The sequence below is a fragment of the Daphnia pulex genome, chromosome 3 (genome assembly GCF_021134715.1).
Source record: "Daphnia pulex isolate KAP4 chromosome 3, ASM2113471v1".
Classification (NCBI taxonomy): domain Eukaryota; kingdom Metazoa; phylum Arthropoda; class Branchiopoda; order Diplostraca; family Daphniidae; genus Daphnia; species Daphnia pulex.
Genome location: NC_060019.1, coordinates 4,493,330 through 4,514,990, shown reverse-complemented (window position 1 = coordinate 4,514,990; position 21,661 = coordinate 4,493,330). Strand labels below are relative to the sequence as shown.

The following is a 21,661-nucleotide window of genomic DNA, read 5'->3' as shown; positions in this document are numbered from 1 at the left end:
AAGAGGAGGGGGCGAGTGGAATGAGACGAAAAGGATGGGACATAAGCCAGACATGGCCTAGGGGCATTTTCATTTTGTATTGTTTATTCCTTTCTAGGGTTACCGACTCTAGGCGCTCCCGATGGTGTGGTGTGTATGGCATTTAGACGCTGTTTGGGAAAAATGAGAAAGCAATTTAGTATTTTTAGTGTATTAAGTATTTTTTTAGAAGCGGCAAAATACGATTTTAGAATTGTATTTCTCGTCGGTTACACAGGCGTTTATCCGAATTAAAAGTAATATATCATGCTGGCGAGGTTGAACCGTGTGCTTCTGAATTTTTCAGGTCTGCTTTCATTCAGTTTAGAATGAATGTTTTTCCCCTAACCGAAATCTTGCAGCGGCATGTCAACTAACGTTTCGAAACATTGAGTTCAATTCAAGATTTCAGTACACAAGCTTCGACAAACAACACATATGTTGGAAAGCACATATTGGGAGGATTTGCAAAAAGACGAAATCGAGTAACATTAAAACAAGGTCGCGATTAAGTAGAGGGTCCGTTAAGCATGAAATAGTAGTTTTTAAGACGTCAGTGCAGAGATCCTCGCCAAAAATTTTGACAAGTAGTCCTAAAAATAAAAGCGAAACGTTATCTTCGTGTTTCTGTTGTCGGAGCGGTAAAAATATTGTTTAGTCAACAAATGGGACACTTCCTGGGCCACCTGATTCACATCCTCTTCTTCTGACAAAGTGACATCCAAATCGTCGACGAAAACTGTATGACGCAGCGATCGGAGGTTGTCGGCTAGCACATTTGGATTAGAAAATTACAACAGTGATCCTGATAAAAATATGTCAATGTTAAAGAGAATGGCTTTTTAGCGCACAAGTAGACTAACTTGAAAAAAAACTTTCAATTCGCTTTTCGATGACGATTTTAAGGGCCAGCAAGTTGTTTAACTTATTTCCATTATTAGGCCTGACCCTGATATCACCACCCTAGGAATGAGTCACAAAATCCTTACATGCAGCTGATGAAATGCCAGTAGACGACGCCGCCGAAGTTGTGTTCTGAGATCGGGCTCTATTTACGGCACCGTGAAGAGCCGGCCCAAGTTACCCGAACTCCTGACGGTAATCGTCAATGTTATCAGGCGATTGGCGCGTCACTTTCATGACTTAATGCAATTAAAATAAGAACATAGAAGCTGACTGATGAACACATTTTTAAGGTAAGACATACGATCGTCAATTGCTTGATGTGGGAGGCTGCTATCCGATCGGCATTGGCCTGCCCTGTTCCATCCAAGTAAAGTTCGATGCGTCCACCTATATCGTTCGTATTTTCGGAATAATGAAGGCTTTGATCAATTCCGTTCCCAATTTGGATGATCCTGTAATTTTACAAAATTGAGAAATTGATTAAATCATTTGGGCATTACGAGATGATGAAATTACCAACGAGGGCGTGGTAAAATGACGCCAATGGCATTTTGTCGTTGCCCAGCGCTCAACAGAACAACCGCGACACGAGTCTTGCAATTATTCGTCGTTGTGGGGTAATTTTTGCAAATCAGGCGTGAAGAGAATCTCTCAAAGCCCAATGATTATCCACTTCTTGCCGAAGACAAAGTTTTTGCTGTCCATGCAAGACGTGACAGCAGGAACTCATTCGTGAAGCTGAAAATATAAATGAAATTATAAATAACGGAGCTGCTGGGAAAGAACTGCAAATATGTAAACTCACTTCTTTTTAAAGGTAAAGCGTTTGATTGGAAAGCAGTGCTTTAACAGGTGCCAACTTGTTTTGAACAACATTAACTCGAACGCCTTCAGCGATAAAGGTGCACAGGCCAGGTAGCATTTAATGCAATCCAGGATCTTACTTTGGAATGCTTCCTAAAAAGAATCAACACAGAAAAGGGTATTCAGAAGGAACCAACAAATATATAAAGCTCAATCTCTTACAGCTCTTCTGGCTTGATCGGAGCAAACACAAGCCTCAGTAATTTCTTTAGAGTAGAGCTGCTGTTCAACAGACAATTGTGCTGCAAGATGTTTAATTTGTTTCTGTTTTAGGTTTGTTAATTGCCCTGAAAACAAAAGCAATATAATTTGAACTGAAATAATTAAGTGAGTCAAACGATTTACGTAAGAGCCTTTTTGGTCTTGTCCCCAATTTTAGCAAGTTTAGAGACCGGATCAGAGCTTTCCAGCCGCTGTTGATCTTTGGACAAGGAGGGGGGGGGATAATAGTTAGAACTGGTGGTTTTGTTAACCATGTATCTCGTAAGTTCAAACATTTGACAAGTAAATTGGTTATGCTGCTCGATAATGGCAGTTGGTCATCAAACCTGTTCCAACCGAGTAAAACATTGACTCATTATAAGAATATATAAAGGGGCAACTGGATTTCAATCTATTCCACCTTTTACTGGTTCGTCAACAAATTTTGTCGTAGTTTCCAAATTTGGTTGTAATTGGGCATCCGTAACGGCAGATTCTTGACTAATAAGTTGAATGTTTAATTCACTGCCATAAATGTAATTCAAAGGCTTCATACGCCGATTCAATTCGACAAACTTTTTTTTCATTGCCTGTTATTGTCTTTTCGTTAAAGCCGCCGACAGCCACTTTCTTCTTTTACTGTTAAGCACTTCTCCGTGTGATAATACTCTTAAAACGCTTTTTCACTGTAAAAAATCACTCAACAAGTTCACAACATTTGTAATTAGCTGGCCTTGCTAGCAAAGAGCCAAAGAGCAAAAACTACAATATTGACAGATCAGAGATCACAGTAGTTCAGGTGTTGAACATCAGGCCGTGAAACTTAGCTTCTTTTCTTAACCGCTTTCTTGCGACTACAAAAACGACCGACAGGTGGAGATTTCCCGTTCGGTTTTTTTTGCAGGATACTGTACTTCATTGAAGACCATTATATGCAAACTGAAATTCCAATGTTCAACTCTTTAAGCTCTAATCGTAGAAGTGCGAATCTAATCCAGTTATCCGTCGCATTCATTTCACAACAAAACCAATTTTAAAGGATCTTTGATCAATACATCTGGACCAATATGAGTTCATGTAATTTATCGTAGGAGTGTAACTGAAAATGTTCAGCTTATCCTCAGGAGCTCCTTACATATGAAACATGGAAACCTAATTAATTGAGATGCCATTATAGATTAATCTAATGTCTTTTGACTTCATGATGTCAAATATCTTGCTTGAGTCAGGATTCAGATATAAAGGACAGTCCGATGATGATAATGGAGACATTAGACTGAAGTTAAGAAGCTTGCCAATGAGATTCTCGTTAGTCTTGTCTGCTCAAGTTAGAGGAGGTGTAATGTGATTGAAGATCTGCCTTCCATGACTCGATTGTTTCAAGAAAGAGACCATTTGTTTCAACTCAGTCTTTGAGCTTAGGGTGATGCTGCTGACATATGACTAGAAAGAACCCCCTTGTTGCTTAGTGTCAATCTTGATGACTGCAGCAAATTTGATCAGAATTTTTGGTATAGCTTTTTGGTATAGCTAAGTTAACCTACGAAAAATAATAAGTAGTATTGTATTTTTTAAATATATTATTTAAATATAAAATGTCTAGGAGGACGGAAATTTTTTAAGGACGATCGGACTTATTTACTGTAGCCTAAGTAGTTGGTATGGAAGGAAAAAGTAAGCTTTAATAAAGAAGCACTCCCTAAATGGCAATAGTCATCTCCTGAAGTGATCGTAAAGATTCCAGTCAGGGATTTGAAATCTATCCTCTCCCAAATTGTTGAATCTCCTACACTTTCTTAGACACTAATGACGCTGTTTAACGTAATACCAAACGATTGATTGTATGGAAACACCGCCTAGAGAAAATGGCAGACGATCTTGACGAGTTGGATTTTTTCACAAAATGGAGCAGATATACATGTTCTACTCGTGAACCAGGAATTTTTCAAATTCAACTCAGAGAGCACAAAAACATCGTTGAAAAAAAACGAAAGAAAAACACCGTTATCACTTCTTTCCGTAGTTTCTCGCGCTGCACAGACTCGACATCCCGTTTTTGTTCAGTTGTTGCAAATCGCCTTCTGCCTTGGCCCGTCTGTGCACACTTTATTTTCTCGTCAGTCATTCAAAATATCCTGGTAATATATTTTCAGATAACTTGTGTTATGTATTATAGATGTACTAATTCGGTTTTCATGTTTTTCTATTCCAATCAATCCTTAGTTAATGTCGAGCTTAAATTGTGGATTGAACTGATTGATTAACGTTTGTTATCAGTGCCCTTGTTCAGTTTCTTCTGGATTCCGTCTGTATGAATTCCTAGCGTCGAAATAAAATTCAAGGCAACTTATGTGTTTATTCAACTGACTTAACCAATTGAATTAAAAAATTCCTAAATGCAGAATTTAAATAAAAAGATGATTTCTGGTGCCTAGTCATGTGAAGTTCCATTTTGGATCGTTAGCCCTTTATCTGCCGTTGGGAAAAAATTGGATGAATCAGCCAAAAATTTCTAAAGCCTGTCGGAAAAAATCCTGGCAGGCTTATGTACTATAGGGAATCCTTCCTGGAACCATGTTTACGTGGCGTCTAGCAACGGACAAATTTTTTGGTTCCAGGCTGAAAAAGTTTCTTTATAGAGCCGTTTTTCTAATGTCCTAATTACGTCTGTAACCCTGTAATAAAGCTTCCTTCACTCATGCTGCAAACATTTTTGTACGGGGAAATGGTTGCAATGGTCCTCAAACATCGGGATGTGAAAAGTGGTAAAATGCCTTGTCGTGTTTGCGTTTCCATAAAGTGTCATTAAATTCACTTCCAGATTCAGCTATGAATAAATATTTATAATTCTGTGTGATTTAAATTGCATGCCGTTTTATTTTTTATTTAGTTGCCATCTATTAGGTTGGAACTACTAAGACCAAGGAGGTATAAAAACAACCATTTGCCACAGTCGGGAAGATTTTCCAGAATTTTCAGTCTACAAAGGCTGCAAGGTTCAGAAATCGCTGCCTTCAGTTGTTAAATATGTCATTCGGGCTGTAAATTGGGAGAAATAATATCTCTTTCCCAAGATTGACATGAAAAAAAAAAAAAACTACAAAATCAACTTTAGTGCAGTTAAAGGTAAGTATCATAAACCTATATTTCATTTAATTGAAGTACATAACTGCAAATATTAATTTATTCATTTTTCTTTGTGAATTTAGACGGAGATTTTTTTACCCAAGTTCCTGTACTTGTTGGGCCTCCAAAAACGTGTCCGCCACGACCTCTATTTAAGGAATAACCAACGGTAAATTCTAGACAGTTGTCGTCAGTGTTTCATGGATGGCATATTCAGAGTGGTACCAAATGAATTCGCTCAAGTGTGAAAGTGTTTTCGATCAACGGCTTTCCTGAAATACAAAAGCGGAGAGATTATTCAAGTCCCTCCTGCCTTTTTTAAGTAAAGAAACGAATAAAAGAGCCTTACTTTATATGTAAAGGTTTTGAGGCGATAAAAAAACTGTTCCTCAGTATTTGTTTGAAGAAATTTTTTTCTGATTTTGAGAAAGCGGTATTTAAGGAGGTAAAGAAGTGTATTTCTGAAGTACATCATTTTGGACGTTCCTTTAATTAGAAACAGGCTGGATTACGTAAGGCAAGATCAATTTTTGTTTCGGCTCAGAATATCTGAATATATATGTATATAATATAACTTACTAAGTTATATTACACCACATTTTACCATTTCTTCGCAAACAGGCTCAACTCTCAACAGTAGAGCGGAAAGAAGAAATTCCATAGATTAACCAAAATACGCAATATACGATTATGAACAAACCCGATACTTATTACTTGTCTATTCCCCATTAAATTTTCGCATTTTTATAGAGCTCAATGTAAAACATGTCATGATTTATTTAAATTTTCATCGAAAAGTTAAATGAATAGCAGGCATCTGTTGTCCAGGTAAATGGTAAGTTATATTTCATAGTTTTATGCGACTTTTGATCCCCAATTCAAAATGAAAATTTTTGAAAATCTATTTTTTAAATCAAATTGAAATGTTGAGAAAAGGAAATTAATCCTTAGGCTGATCCCTGTCTTTTAACCATTGTAAAGGAAAAGGAAATGTCACTACGAAAGTTGAGTTAAGCTACCCATTATTTATTATTCTTTCTTTTGGGTTATAGTAGTATAAACAAAGGGCTATAACGAAGACATTTTATACAGAAAAGCATATTGAAGTAATCAGACTTATACAATGTAAATTACTGAAATTAAAAAAAAACGAAATATTCACGGGTGTCCTTAGAAATAAATTTTTATTGAAAAATTGGGGCTTCGGCCTATACCGCTAGTGTATAAACAAACGTAAACAACCAGCAAAAATGGCAGACCCCAAAACAATTGACACGCGAAACCGCGAAGTGAATTGCCCCTATAGCGACGAACACAAGGGAAGAGAACGACAGAGAAAACGGCGGAAGATGTATTTTTTTAGAGGCAACGCCGCATAAACAAAGCTCAAGGCAAATTTAAACGTACTTCAATTTGATTTAAGCATTGTTATAACTTGGCAACTTCGCCGCTTTCCTCTTAGAGAATGGGTAGTGCAGTTGGTCTTGAATCTGTGGTCAAGCAAGTACGCATTTTTTGTTGTTCCTAATGGCGTCCAATCTAACTTCATTCCAAGCAGTTTCCAAGCGATGAAATTTGAACAGAATTGACCAGTATTTTATGGGGTTCAGAACAATTTGATGGAAAGGTTAAAAAAATAATTAGATTGAGTTTGGGTTTATCCAAAATGAAAATGTCATGAATGAAGGAATTCCTCAATCTGTGAAATTCTATAAAGTAATTGCTCACACTTATCTTGTATTCATAAGTTCTCTTCCTGCGATAAACAAATATTTTAGTTTATTAAATCTTTGCTTAAAAAAGCTTACTTTTTCTATAATAAGATAAAAATGGACAAATCCAGGGCTTTTATTTGGAACACCATAGATTAATAGGATACGAATGAGTACGCAGTAGTCAGGATTTGACTCAATGCTGTCCGTAGGTAATGAGCGATATCACTACTACTGGCACAGCACTACCAGTAGATTTATGAAACGAAAAACTTGAGAAAAACTAATCAGAACAAATTGAAACCACTTAGAGCATCCTTGGTTCAAGAACAAAAATAATGTAAGTATTACTTTGATAAGAAATAAATTAACAAATCATTCTAGAATTACCAAATCAAGATCAATACCAATATTTACTCAGACCAGCTCTTAACAAGCTCTTTGCTGAGCTCTCAAAAAATACTGTTTCCTAAAGATAATAAGACCAAATAGATAGTGTTTATAAAGTAAGTGGAATTTTACCGAGATTACTTACTTAAGAGTAAGACTACAATAAAAAATACAGGTATCTTTAGCTGGTTACGATGCGAAACAATAGAGGAACTGAAAAGGCGGCTCACGGAAGTCATCATTTCAGTCAATTGCTTCTACTTATATTGTTTATCAAAAACTCTGCACATTGCCTGTATGAGGAAATGAACCTATGCCAAAAATAAAACCCTAACACAGATTGCAACTTAATAAAAGAAAGGGCGGTTTACCGTTCTGCTGATCTTTTACCAGTTTCCTCATTCCTAATTGCCTGAAGTGCCTTTGATTGACACGCCCATGCCAGGAAAAAATCTGATGTGGTGGGAAAGGCGCTGCGTACAACCACGTCCTGATTCACCCCGCTACTATTTGATGGTTCGGAAGCAATAAACGGTGGAATGGCTGAGCCATAGTATACATAACTGTTTGAAAGGGTGAATAAAACGTTCAATATAATTTTCAAATGTCCAATTAGATTTAAAAAATTACTCTCACTCAGACGCTCTCTTTGCCAGACGTGGAGGAAAAAATGATTGGTTTCCATAACAGCCCGGGGAATTTTTGGTCAGAAAATTCTGAACAAATATCGTTTATGTGTTTTTCACCGCTATCGGCAGTTAAAAATCTCCCCAAGCGTCCATGTGACATTATAGCAATGACCAAGTCGTCAAATAGATTCCAGTCAATGTCCTGGAGACGGTCGATCTTTTTTGTCTCTTGGTCATAGGTGAGATCTTTTTGTAATTCAACTGTGGCGCCTAAACTTATGAACTTGAACTTCAGTGCATTGACATATTTTCCAGATCCTGTTCGAGTTTTGCCAAACTAAAATGTCCTGCAATTAGTTTTACATGTTACACAAAGTAGTATACCTTTCAATTTTTCAGCCTGTTGCCGATTTTCCTCTTGAACCATGGTGATGTTTTTCTCTTGTTCTGGCCGTGGGATTAGACCTTGAATTGGTGGAAGCAATTGCTAATTTTCCTCTTGAAGCATGGTGTTGTTTGCTCTTGTTCTGGGGGTTTGGACTTTGAATTAGTGAAAGCAGTGGCTGATTTTCATTTAAGGGGATGGAATTATTATTTTGCTCTGGTTTTTGGTGGGTCAGGCACACATAACTCTTTAAACTCCTTCCATTCACGACCTAGTCTTCCTTGCATTTCAAATACTTTGACTTCCTGGAATAATTTTATTGAATTTCAATGAGTTTGTTAAAATAAATATAAATATTTATTATATTACAATTGATCCTCCAACAATCCTTGGCTCTTCAAAAAGGGAACTGTAATGTTTGGTGAGGGCTTTATTTGCGTAACGTAAATTTCATTGCAAAATGTTTTCATTAATTAGCTCCATCGGTTTAAATGGCATTTTAAAAAAAGAGATCTAAAATCACTTCTAGCAGACTTCAATCCAAAAAAGCTATTGCAAGCATATAGTTTTGTTCCAAGGCAAGCATGGAGATAACGGAATGGTATAGAGCTACGTCTAGTCATGTTCAGAATATCAGCGAAATCGAAGCGAAAAATAATAAAATTAAATTTTATATCCGGTTCTTCAAGCTGTTTTGCAGATTCCTCCGTTAATGTGGGTTGCGCTGCTATTCACTTTTTTCCATAATGTTTCGTAACTTTAAGTGCGAACGCACCTTTAGCTTCGGTCAACAGCAAGCCAATGTACTTCTGGCTTACAGCAGCGCAGTTTGCTATTTTAATTGTCTCTTTATATTTGAAATTCTGTTTTTTTGAAACCTTCTTACCATCTATGATATCGTTCATGAGAGTTAAGCAACCGAAAAGTCAATGAACTTCAAATATTGTCAATATGGAATCTATGTCGTTAATTCTTTCGACGCGCCGACTTCCACCATTCGGCAGTATTAAAGCCCCCGTGTTTTCCTCTAGCAGGGCTGGCTCGTTTGAAGAGGACCACTCTGGCAATCCCCCTTAGGTATTCAGTAGTAACTTGTGTCTTTATACTTCTTCTCTACTATCCTGTCGTTACTGAAATACATTTTAGTCGTCCTCAATCCGAACTCTTGCAACCATTTAATACGATACAAAAAGTAAGGCCCGGGACGAGCCTAACAATTGTTTAAAAGATATTTCTAATTCACTTTGAGTAGAACGGGAAAAAGTCGACTTGAGTCGTATACCATCTATACACTAAACGGCCTAAGCTCTTACTAGTTGGTGTCTGCAAGCGGCAAGTTGAAATAAGCTTGTCTTTTTTTGTATGATCAACTCATTATCAAAATTTTCGAATGGTTGCTCTTCTTAAATAAAGCTAAAAACTACTTGTTTCTTTTTTTGCTTCTTTTCTTCCCTGATTTCAAATTGTTTTTTCTACCCCGAAATAAGCAAGACACGTAATAATACAAAATACTTTAAAACTGCTTTAAAATCATTTAAATACTTTTACTGTTAAAAAAAGAAACGAGATACCATTTCTTTAGTAGTAATTATGGCTTCAAAGTGCATAGTTAACGGCTGTGACTCGAGAGTTCCAAAAAGGTGATGACAAACATGCCTATTTCTTTACATAATGCCTTTGTACGAAGAACGAATGAATTTGTGAGTGTCTTTTATAGAAAGTTATTCCGGGGTACGGCCGCTTAGAAAACATTGTCAATTAAATAATGCGGTTGTAGGTGGAAAACATTTTGGTGCTGAAAGTTTCCGTAGCCATTCTGTGTACGAAAACCTCAAACTACTATCAATGTGGTACCAATAATTTTTTTGAGGTCTTCGATGCACCACAAGAAACTTTTAGTCCTCCACTCTGAGAAGAGTTATCAGAACTATTAGGAAAAGAATTCGATTATCATATGTTATAATGCACAATCAATTTCAATATAATAAACTACACGAGTGTTATATAGAAGTTCTATTCCTGAACTTAAATTATCAAATGGTGTAATAGGTTCCTCATCGGATTTAGAAAACAATAACCTTGTTGATGTTGTTAGCGTGCAAGAAATAAATAATGTCCATTATGTGGTTTGTAAAAGCCTTGGCGATGACGAAAGGGATATCGATAATTATTGTGATCGCGTCGGAGAAGTCAGCGCGTTGAAGTTATCCGAATGTAATTGAGATTTCGATCTTGCGTTGGATTGCTCCAACTCCGACTGCCATTTGAGTTCGTCCAATAGTTGACTGTTGTTAGTTGACCAACTGCAAATTGGCGAGTTCGTCAAGTAGTTATAATACTGATACCGAGTGCAATTTTAGCTCCTTAGAGTGTTGTGATACTGATTTAAACTGCAATCTCAGTTGGCGGGAGGAAGGAGATACTGATTCCAACTTCGAAAAAAAACAAATGTCTTCGCTAATCAGGAATGATAATCCTTCCTTCCCCTAAAAAAGTCCCTACTTATCTCGGCTTATCGGAAATGGATGGTATTTCAAATATCGTCAAGGAAGCAAAAATTGAAGAGCTGGGAGGTGAACTTAGGTTACTGTGAGTCTTATTTGAAGTGGAAATTAATCCAAATGAGACTTACGTTAGACATGCGACAAGCTGGGGGCGATTGGTTACCAATGGCAAATTTAATGCATATCTGTTTCTTTGAATTCAAGGTTTTATTTATGGAAAAGTTTACGGAACTACTGCGTATTATGCTGATTTAAATAGAAACAATTTAATTGCACATTTGCTGCCAGGGTAAAAAATTAAATAGATTACATATTTCAGATCGATAAAATGTGCACAGATATTTATAAAAACCAAAATGCACCTTTTTTAAGGGTGTACGATGTTCAGGTCCAGTCATTCTGGCCCACGTCTTTCAGACCCATTTTTGGGGGGCCTGAAAGTCGCATAAATTGGGAATGGAATCCGGACTAGAAAGTAATTCAGGCCAAAAATTATTTTTTTATATTGGGCCGTTGCAAAAACGTTGTAAAATGTCTCAAAATGGAAACGTGATAATAATAGGAAAATACAACTTAAGTTACTCTCGGTATAGCCCCTGTTACAGAGATTTATGCAAACAACATTAAATTGGCTGCCTTTATTTAGAGAATTGATTCATCAGTAAGAAACATTAATAGTTGCTGACGAGTTCAAGTAAAAGCATATTAGTCAAAGGAATGCTTATCAAGGCATAAAATTAAGAAATTTTATTATTAATACTGTAAAATTCAAACTTGGTAGGAAAGTCCATTGAATTATATTTTCCATATAAATTGTATCCTGGCATTGTACAACCAGGCTGTTTTGATTCTATTTGTGCTCTTCTTTCTCTTATTTCTTATGCATGTAGACCAGTAATCACAGCAAAGAACGGGGATTTTGTAAAAGTGGGATGGATGATGGTACGGAACCATTACCGTTGGGCAGCAACGACGTAACGCGAGTCGTAAACTGCAGAATGATAAAGAATTTGGGCTAGTGAATATCAATCCAACATTAGATGGATTATATTTTTTTAAACTTTTGCTTAATAAAGAAAATGCCGAGGTTGATGTAGATCGTTCGCCGTTAGCTGGCAGTGGAATTTCGATTATTTTCCAATCAAGATAATATCCGGGTTGTTTCAATAACCAGAGTTTACCCTGATGTATATTTTTCAGAGAAGGAATTAAAGCTTTATTTATTCTTCAATAATCCTAAAATTATAAGGTAATTGTCAGCTAAATGGTTAACAACAGGAGTCTTAAACTTTATAATATATTTCGTGTTCCTCTTAGAATTTGAATTTACAAGAGATTTCAAGTCTGAGGTATTTCTTCTTGAATTCCTATTAATGACGCTTGGAAGTGCTGCTAGCAACAACAACAAATTAATTGGCCACTTCGAGTATCAATTACGGCTATGACTCCTTCCAGTATCTCTTTCCTGGGATATAGAAACAAGTACAAAATAATTCAATGAAAATTGTCTTTAATTAGATCCTAACAGAACCTTATTAGGTCCACCTGGTCCCGGAGTTCTTCCGATGCCTATTGAACTTCCGGCAGACGTACACGTCATCATTTCTCAACCCCATCCAGGGTATCCGTTTGCCCCATAGATCAATCTTCAGTTTTCAGTAACTGATTGACAAAAGCCTTCAGTCGGAGAACTGTCCAACTACCGGACAAAGTCGTCAGCCTTGTCCTGCTCTTCATGCCTAAGTGTTGATCTATTACCTCCGCGTCTGCAGAGCGACCCAACTGCTCCAGACGGTGACCGTCAATAAAAAAAACAGCAACAATCGATCCCAGACAGCAGTACAGTAAGTCCAGTGATTTGATTTGATTCGAAACACTGGACTCTGTGGTTTTAGTTTTGGGTGGTAAAATGGATCACTTGGTGGTTCTATGATGAATCAGAGCCGATTTGGGATGGTATTTGCCGCTCATGAATATGCAACCGAACCTGGATCAGGCCCCATTTCTGAGTACCATTTTTTGACTTTGTTCCAGGCAATGTTAGATCGCAAGAACTCCATAACCACTAAACACAGCTATCGGCAAGTGTGCCTGGATCGATAACGAGTCCAAGGCCTGGTCCGGTTCTCAACGAAAGGCACTGCAAGCCTAGCCATGCCTTCACCTCGGTCCACTGCAGGTTTTAATTTCTTGGCTGATGGCTCCCCCCAATTCCAACAACGGCGGCAGAAGCCGGTTGATGAACCACAAAATACCAGTACGCAACCAGCTGAACCATGACTGCATGTCTCTCCCAGAATAGTAACCTCGTGTCTGCAGGGCAACCTCAACCTAGTAATCAATCAAATAGAATCATTTTATGTTGTGCAGTGTTTTCAAAAAAAAAATCATGTTGTAAATGGCGTGTCTTTTTGGCCGTCAGTTGCAATCATTCGACCAGATGTAGTACGGTGATCAGCAGACGGACAAGCAGCGGCAGCAGCAGAACGAACCTAATTTTCTGTCTGTTTCTCCGAAGATGATGGGCGGTGGGGATAGATAGTCATTATTTCAATCAATATAATAATTGTTTTAGAAATAATAGTTAACGAACTATAAAGTGTACATAGGTTGTGGCTTAACAAATGTAATTGTTGTCAAGCCAACTTTTCGCGTCATCACGCCCATTGAATCGACAGTTGTCACATCGAAATGGCCAATCGAATTTTCGACATAAAAATGGCGAGGATTAAATCTCTGATGCAACCACTGGAAACTCTTTTGATACCATTGAAAACAAAAATGTCTTACCCCACTACACTTAAAAAATATGCTTTTCCACAACAAATTATCTGAATGTTTCTGAAATTGAATTGGGCACTAAAATCGTGGCCAATGATGCTAAGGGAATGAGTAATAAAAATAATTATTTGTTTGGTCGAATCTATGCCAACAAGCCAAAACAATGCAGTTGCTACCAGGGGGTAAATTTTATTTTTTAAATAATTTACCTCCCATTTAAATTTAAATAAAAAAGGTAATAATAAGACTATCAGCTTTAATTGACTTTTAGTTAGGATGATTTGATTTGATCTGTTTTTTATTGTTCTTTTTACTTTCTGTTTTACTTTATTTCTATTATTACCTTTTTTATTTTTTTGTTTTATTATTACTTCTTTTTCTTTAGTGTTTTTTGTTCTTGATAAATATTTTGACCAAGTAACATTTCCTTGCCTCCTTTTTTAACAGTTAGTCATCGCCGAAGAAGTCGAGGAACATTTTTAAAATGTTAGATTATACTCATTTTGCAGCTCTGGGTCATCTCTCTCCTCTCCCCTTCTCCTCTTCGTAGTCACGGTCACGTCCTCCCGCTCTTGTCGCGGTCGTGAGTTACCAGTTTACCACTGATCTTCCACTTCCATCAACTCTGGAAGCTTTTTAAATTTAATTTATCAAAAATCGAATTAGTTCGACCGAGTTTTGAACATCGGACTTTTGGCATGGCAGCACGGATCGCTGACCTTACGGCTACCGTTGACATGTGTGAGATGAGGGAAAGCATGAGCCTTATGGTAGCTCCCCACAAACATAGCTTTATGTAATGCAACATGTGACCGCATGATATAGCAGTGACTGATGCTATTCCCATTTTAAAATTTCAATTTTTTTGAATTTCTCTTTTCGACTTGGCCGAGATTCGAACCTCGGTCCTTCGACATATCAGCCCGGGATGCTGACCATTAGACCACCAGTAACATGAAGCAAATGGGGAAACATAGGCTCGTATAGTATGGCCTAGGTATACCCCCCTTCACTCACTCCTCTCCCATGGGTACGCGCCACCCCCCCGCTCGACCCCCTTTCTGGCCGGCGTGGGCTGCGCGTCAGCCCCGTAAAACTCGAAAATTTGAACGCGTTTTACGGGAACTCCCGCTCATTTGCACACCCTAAACCATCTATGAAAAATGATCAGCGTAAAAAGATCTACAACCCTGTATTAATCGTTTTTCGATAGCAAAAAACTTGTCTTGCTAGGGAATGTATTATTAAAACAAATAGACAATTTTTCTTCAATACAACCATAGGTGCCCATCAATTTACGTCGAAGAAAAACAAGATTATCTCTTCGTTTTCCCTCTGATGACTTTAACCTGTTGGTGTGGCAGTCGATTTTGTTGACCTTCTCAATGATAGCTTTCAGACTAAAGAAAAAAAATCTTGGGCCTGTGGATCTTTTAGGAGTAGCGTAAAAACACAATTGTAACTGCACAACCAAAGGTAGATGGCGCTGGTGATTGTCCCGCATTTGGGATCTTTGTTCCATATTTTTATCGGTGTCCCTACTTAGGAAGGTGTTCGGCCTATACCATAGCATGAGAAACGTCAAAAGCCAAAAAGTGTCCCGAATTAGGAACAATACCCTACATGTTATATGAAACCTTAAAATACTTATTAATACCTCTATAAGTGAAGGGGAAACGATAAACCAATAGTTACCAATGTGAGCAGATTATGCAACAGATTGATGTGGTCTTTATTGCCAATTTTCGTGGTCTGCCCCTTTTTTGGAACCTGGTTCTGCTAAATCTGTATTGCAGATAAAGCAAACCCAATCTATGCCAGGCAGAGGAGAAATCTGTTGGACGTTGTTATCTCCTAAAGGAACATGACCAGTCAGTATTTTATTAAAGCAAATAAATCTTTTTTGTTCACAAACCTGTAACTTCTGAATTTTCCTGTGGTGGTTCTTGAAAATAAACTTGTGTAGGATTGGGTAATATTTCACCATAACCATCATTTTGGGACCTCTGATGTCTCTGCCAAATCGCAAATCTCTCTGTTGATCGGAGGGATTGATCTTGGTATTTTTATCCTTTGCGTCAAGTTTTCGCTTTCGAAGTAGATCCAAATATTCAACATTTCATAAGATAAACTATTAGATTTAACTGGTAAATTGGATTAATGAAATTAAATACTTACACATTCTTTTGAAGTAAGTGAATTCATTCGATTTCTTTTGCGAAGTAACGTAGTTATAGTATTAGGTAAAGCTGGAATGGTTTGGGCCACTTTGGATGATCTGTCTTGTTTTCCAAAAAGGGATCCTTTCCAGTATTTAAAGAGGGACGTATGAATCACCTCTCCCTTCCATATTCCTCCACCCCTTTCCGCACTCTTAAACTCTTGCAACAAGGACAATTGAATAGTTTATTCAACATTGGCTCTGGCGATGGCAGACATGATATCCTGGAAAGCCCGAAACGCAATATTACAGGAATCCACTTTTTCTTTGGAAATAATGTTGGAATAGCTTGGACGAATTTTTCTGGAGTAATCTGAGACCCAATTTCACTCAATTAAATTAGATGTCACCATAAATATAGTAAAATTATAACGTATGCTACCTGGGTGAAAGTTATCCTTCCATGTACGAAACGTAAAACAAGTGTGTTCATACCAGTTATCACCATTCATCGGAATTACATATCCTATAAATATGTGGTTTAAGTGTATTATTAGGTACGTTATGGAAAATCTTTTGGTTTCACCACTTGCTTAAAAGTTCCTGTACGGTCCTATTCGTCAAGATGGTGATGAGTATTTTTTTCTTGATCGAACTGACAGTGGCAGCATTTTTGTAGCGAAGGATATGCAGTCGGTCCCATATGCTCAATTCTGACCTGATTCATGAACAGCCATCTGTATAATCCGCAGTGTAATTGCTGGTGAAACCGGCAAGTTTTTCCATTAAATAACAAAAACAAATTGCTTATACTTTTGAAGTTTCATGAACTTCCCTTTTTATTGTGTGTAAAACACAGGTTTTTATCAAATAGAACACGAAATTTCTTTTATTGTGTACGTAACACACCAAGAAATTTGTTTTGTATAAAGTCGTACACAAGAAGGTACTGTGTTTTCCATTGATTTGCACTTCTTCGCACTGGCCTAAACGAGGTACAATGAATTCCAACAAGTCCTCAACGATTTTTCTTGTGGTCGTTGATTGAGGAAACATTCATCTGAAGAAAAGGAATAAAGTTCACTTTCTAGATTCCAGTCTTTACCTGTATATTTTAAACCATCTGTGTCTGAAGAAAAAGGTCACTTTGCAAAGATCAAGGTTAAATTAATATTGATAACGAGAATAATTACCAAGATTCTTATAATATTGCAGAATATGCAGAAATGGTCAAGTTGACCATTTTTAAAAAACTTAAATATTGCATAACCAGTAATGTTTATTTGGAACGCAAAATAGGAAAACCTTAGTAAAATGGAATATATGGTCTAATTTTACAAAACAGTCAGTTAGAATTAACGAAATTCAGATATTTACAAAACTGTGGAAGAATGTAAAGCTTCCCAATAAATTTAAATTAACTGAATTTTTTTTATTCAAGATTTCTCTATCCCTTAATTTCGTGCATTTAGGTTTTCTTTCGTTCATTTTTAGGGCATCTCCTTTCTTCAGAACAGCCTCGGTTACCAAAGGAGAATTACAACTAATGGTCAATCAAGCTCTATTAATTCTTGCAATCGCACTCATGCAGTGACGTAACCGGATGGCGGGATGATCATTGCTACCACAGTAATTCCGTACGGCAACATGGAAACCTTCGAAGTTATCCGTGGAGAAACTTCTTGTGAGGACGAACTGAAGTCCACCATGTAGAAGATACTTTATACCGTTCGCTGTAGAGCGGGATAAGTCTTTGCTTCTAGTGTTTCTTTAGTAAAACATTCTATTGCATTTTTCTTTTGTTTATTCCACTTTGGCAGGATTTCCGGTATTTCCTCGTCGAGTTCATATATTCGTTCGTCGTTTTCATCCGAAAATGGTTTTTTGGGCTTATCGCTCCACGAAATTTACGAGTGGTTCTACTTACTCAAAAACTCACTTCCACAAGACTGTTTGCTAGAACAGGGGGTCCACCAGGATTCGCTGCAACGTTGGCATGGGTGAATGCTGCATTTTCCTAAATTTTTCCTCCATCTTCATCTCTTCCGTGACCAATTGTTTCTTCCGGTTCCTTGACGTTATCGTCTATTTCTTCTTCGCATTCTTTGTTGATTGAGGTGTTTGTAACTTTCATTCATAACGACGTCGCCAAAGTCGACTTCACCCACAAACTGCTGCCTCGATTGTATCCGGAACAAAAGGGATCTAAAGGCCATTTCATCAACATCAAAGATAACTATCTTTCTTGATCTGTTAGTTCATCCGCAATAAATTTTAGTCTTGCCAGGTTGACGTTTATTATTCCGATTGCACCCTTGGTTGTTCCGGTCTAGCTTATAATAGTGTTTTTTTTTCAGGGAAAGGTAAGTAGGTTATGCTTTCTCTTAAACCTGAGTACGATTTCTTCCTTGGTCTAGTTGACAGTGTTACGTAAAGTAGATGTCATATTTTAGGGTAAATAGTACCTAGCCGCTAGTTTTATTTGTTACATGTAAGGTACACAGCCGGTGCAGCGTCGTTTCTTACATTAAAGCGGCATTATAATAGGGTGCGTTTTTCATGAAAGAAATTCCCTAACTTGTTTCAGACAAAATTAAACACTTACCTCTAAATTTTCTCCAAACTAGTCTCCATTGTTTTCAGGGTCTAAAACTGTCCTAGAATTTTTAACAAGTTTTTTCGTATATAAATAACACGTAAGAAAATGTAGATTCTACATCGCTCTATGTATATCTAATCGACATAATAATAATAATAATGTATTTCATTTAATATCGCGCCTTTTCCAATTACGTGATCAAAGGAATAAGAAATCAAGTCTCTCAGTTCACCCAGGGCATGATGCAAAATCTCCTTGTTTATTGTCAAGCCAGTCGTCCTCCAGCGTCTCTCTAACCTTCTTACTTTTTTTCTGAGTCAAGGCAATGTCTTGATTTTTCCAGGGATTATCAGGGCGGATGGTAAATACCCTTTTTTGAAGCGGTGCATGTTTATCCAGTATCTCCGTAAAGCCAGTGTTGTACCACTCTAGAAGACGAACGATGTCATCAGATTCCTCAGAGAGAAGAGGAAGGCAGAGGAGATCAGATGCAAACTGCTCCACGTCAATAGCTTTGAGATTTCTGAGTTTGAGAGATTTATTGGGACGAACCGGTCGTTTGGCATTGGCAAGCCAGTGCACAGCATAGTGATCACTCAGGGAATCAGAAACATGACAGTTCAAAACTTATTTATCCGCCGAGCGTGAGAGAACTAAATCAAGAGTATGGCCACTATTGTGAGTAGGACCACTAACATGTTGAAGAAGGTCACACGATTCAAGCAAGGAAACAAACCTTTGAACCGCCGAGTCAAGCTTGGAGTCAACATGAATAATGAATTCACCAATAATCAACAACTTTGAAGGAGTGGGTAGAAGTAACCCAAGTAGGTGTGGAAACACAGTCATAAATTGCCTGAAACTAAGTACCGGAGGTCCGTATGTAACTACTAACCAAAACGTAGTACCATTCACCGAGAGGGCAGCAGAGAGATATTCAAAAGACGCCGGGCTAAAGTCGTGACTAACTTAGATTGAGTCACGAAAGAGAAGGAGGCGAGGCCACAGTATAAGAATTTCACAGTTGCTTTCTTGATCCTCGCATATTTTCCTCCTCTTGGACCACGTCGTGTAATCAGGGCAGCCGCGATGTTAAGTGATATTAAAGTCTTAAATAATGTGCATGGGAGACGCTGGCTCACCAAAGCCCTTTAAACTAACAGGGATTTTTGTTCCCAAACCACAGATCAAGAATGATGATGTAAAACTTCGCAGTTTATAGGGTACGTCATTTACGAGAGCAACCAAAGGCCAAAAGCTAAACTTCCTTTTCTTAAAACAGCTAGCTTGCGCCATAAGCATTGATTTGCAGAGTTATGGCGAGGCTGTTGATCACACCTTCTTCTACTATAGTTGTCCAATGTCCATATAGTTTGCCAGGGAGCTGCGGTAAACCGTGCTTTAGGACGCATTAAAAAAACCTGAAATAAGATAAGATAATCGTAGTCAAATAGGAATTTTTAAACATAGATTGACGACAAAAACCTCATTTTTTCTACAACTGGCTCAACTTCATGCAAAGGTCCGCCATTATCGATGATTTTTTGAGTCAAGTTGACAACTACACGGAAAAAAAGGAGGATGCAAAATTAACACATGACGAAATACATTTTTCATGGAGTAAAATTGTTTAACTTTTTTGTTTACTGTTTCGTGTCTTGTGAGATTTTTTTTTCATCTGATCTCCATTGGGATTTACAAAATAATAATTATCTTGGTAGCCCTTGTCAGCCAAGGCCTTTTCGCCATAAAGATGATTGATGACATGATGGACATCAAGATTTAATCTACAGGCCGGCCATTCGCCGCAAGGATATCCACGGTGGGTCCAACCAATATTCACCGTTCTGATGCAAAGTCCAATTTCATAGCGAAGGTTAGGTCCTCTGAATTTCTGCGAAAACCATTTTGGGGCGATTTTAGTGGGCTCCAATGTTGGAAAGTCGGTGCCGTCAAGATAGACGAACCTAGTGGTGCCTGCAGGCGCGTTTTTAAGACGCCTTTTAAAATCAAGCTAATAAATTCAAGTAAAAATTTAATTTGATCTCGGTATATGTAAACATTAAAAACATCGTTACCACGGAGAAATTGGCTATAAAATGAAAATACATTAGCGACCAATTACGAAAAGTTTTTTTCTGTCACTCCAACAAGCACGGCATTTCCGCTCTCGATATTGTATTGCTTTAACAACAAAAGTCCCCATAAGAGATGATGGGGGTCAAATGTGGTGGCCGTCTGGTTGACAACATATGCAAACGATTTCACAAACTTGCGTAGTTTCACAAACCCTCTCGTTGTCTACTTTTGCTGTTGTTGCAAGAGTACAAATTATGGTTTGGATAAATGATAAGACACAAGATTATGTTTACAGGCGTAACCTGGAGAAAAATTTTTTGCTGTAATTTTGACAATTTATCTATTACTGATCGAGTTTTTGTGTATTGCGATTTCAGTTTCGAGAAAAAGTTTGCATGTTTTGCAAAACCCACAACAAGTTCATTTAAAAAACAACAACACAACTTTTTTTCTCGATATTTCTACATTGAAGTTTTTTTTTAAATACTTACGCTTAATTTTTTTTATCCCTGAGGTATATTTATATACGAAGGTCCTCAACAATATAGGATGTGGGGTATAGGGGGTAGGGTAGTAGTAGCTAGTAGTGGAATTCAGAGGGTTTAATGTCCATTTAGTTATCCTTTATACGTTTCTTCCCTGAATGACCAATCGTCACCAAATTTTGTACATAATTCTGTCAAAATTTGATACATGCCCTAACGGGGTTTTCATTTGTTTTCATTACTGTTTTAGAAATTTAATTTGCGTATTTGTTACCTAGCTGGTTGCCGAATCCTAGTTAGTGAATTCGCTTTTTTTGCGTAACCTTCCAACTGTCAGTGCATGCTCAGAAGTGTAAACAAAAAGAAAAAAAGTTTGAATCTTCCCTAGCAAGACAAGTTTTCTGCTATGGGAGTGGAGAATATTAATTATTTGATTTGGTTTTTATGTTCGATTTCGATTTCGTCTTTATTCTTCTTTTTACTTTGTATTTTCCCACTCTTATTTTTTTAACCCTTTTTGTTTTATTATTTGTTTACTATTTTTTATCTTGATTTTAATAAATTTGGTTGTCCAAGTAAAATTTCTATGCCTCCTTTTTTAACAGTTTGTCATCAACCAAGAAGTTGAGGAACATTTTAAAAATGTTAGATTATATTCATTTTGAAGCTCTGGGTCATCTCTCCCTTCTTCCTCTGTCCTCTCCTCGGTCATCAAGATCTTCTTGCGGTCGTGAAGAGTTACCACCGATCTTCCACTTCCATTTACCTCCGAAAGCTTATTAAGAGGAATTTTTCAAAAAGTACAAACTTTGTTTTCGTTT

The 21,661-nt window shown here is 37.3% G+C and overlaps 1 long non-coding RNA gene across 2 annotated transcripts; it reads right to left on the bottom strand.

The window, feature by feature from the left end:
• Positions 1-228: 228 nt before the first annotated feature.
• On the bottom strand, positions 229-2,064 carry LOC124189962. Of its 2 annotated transcripts, XR_006872736.1 has the most exons (7): positions 1,951-2,064; positions 1,730-1,881; positions 1,441-1,662; positions 1,226-1,376; positions 1,008-1,160; positions 705-823; positions 229-611 (listed from the first exon to the last, which is right to left on the bottom strand). It is a non-coding gene; the product is annotated as an uncharacterized LOC124189962 (long non-coding RNA). The 2 variants fall into 2 exon arrangements; XR_006872735.1 differs by having other exon boundaries at positions 229-823.
• Between the last annotated feature and the right edge of the window lie 19,597 nt (positions 2,065-21,661).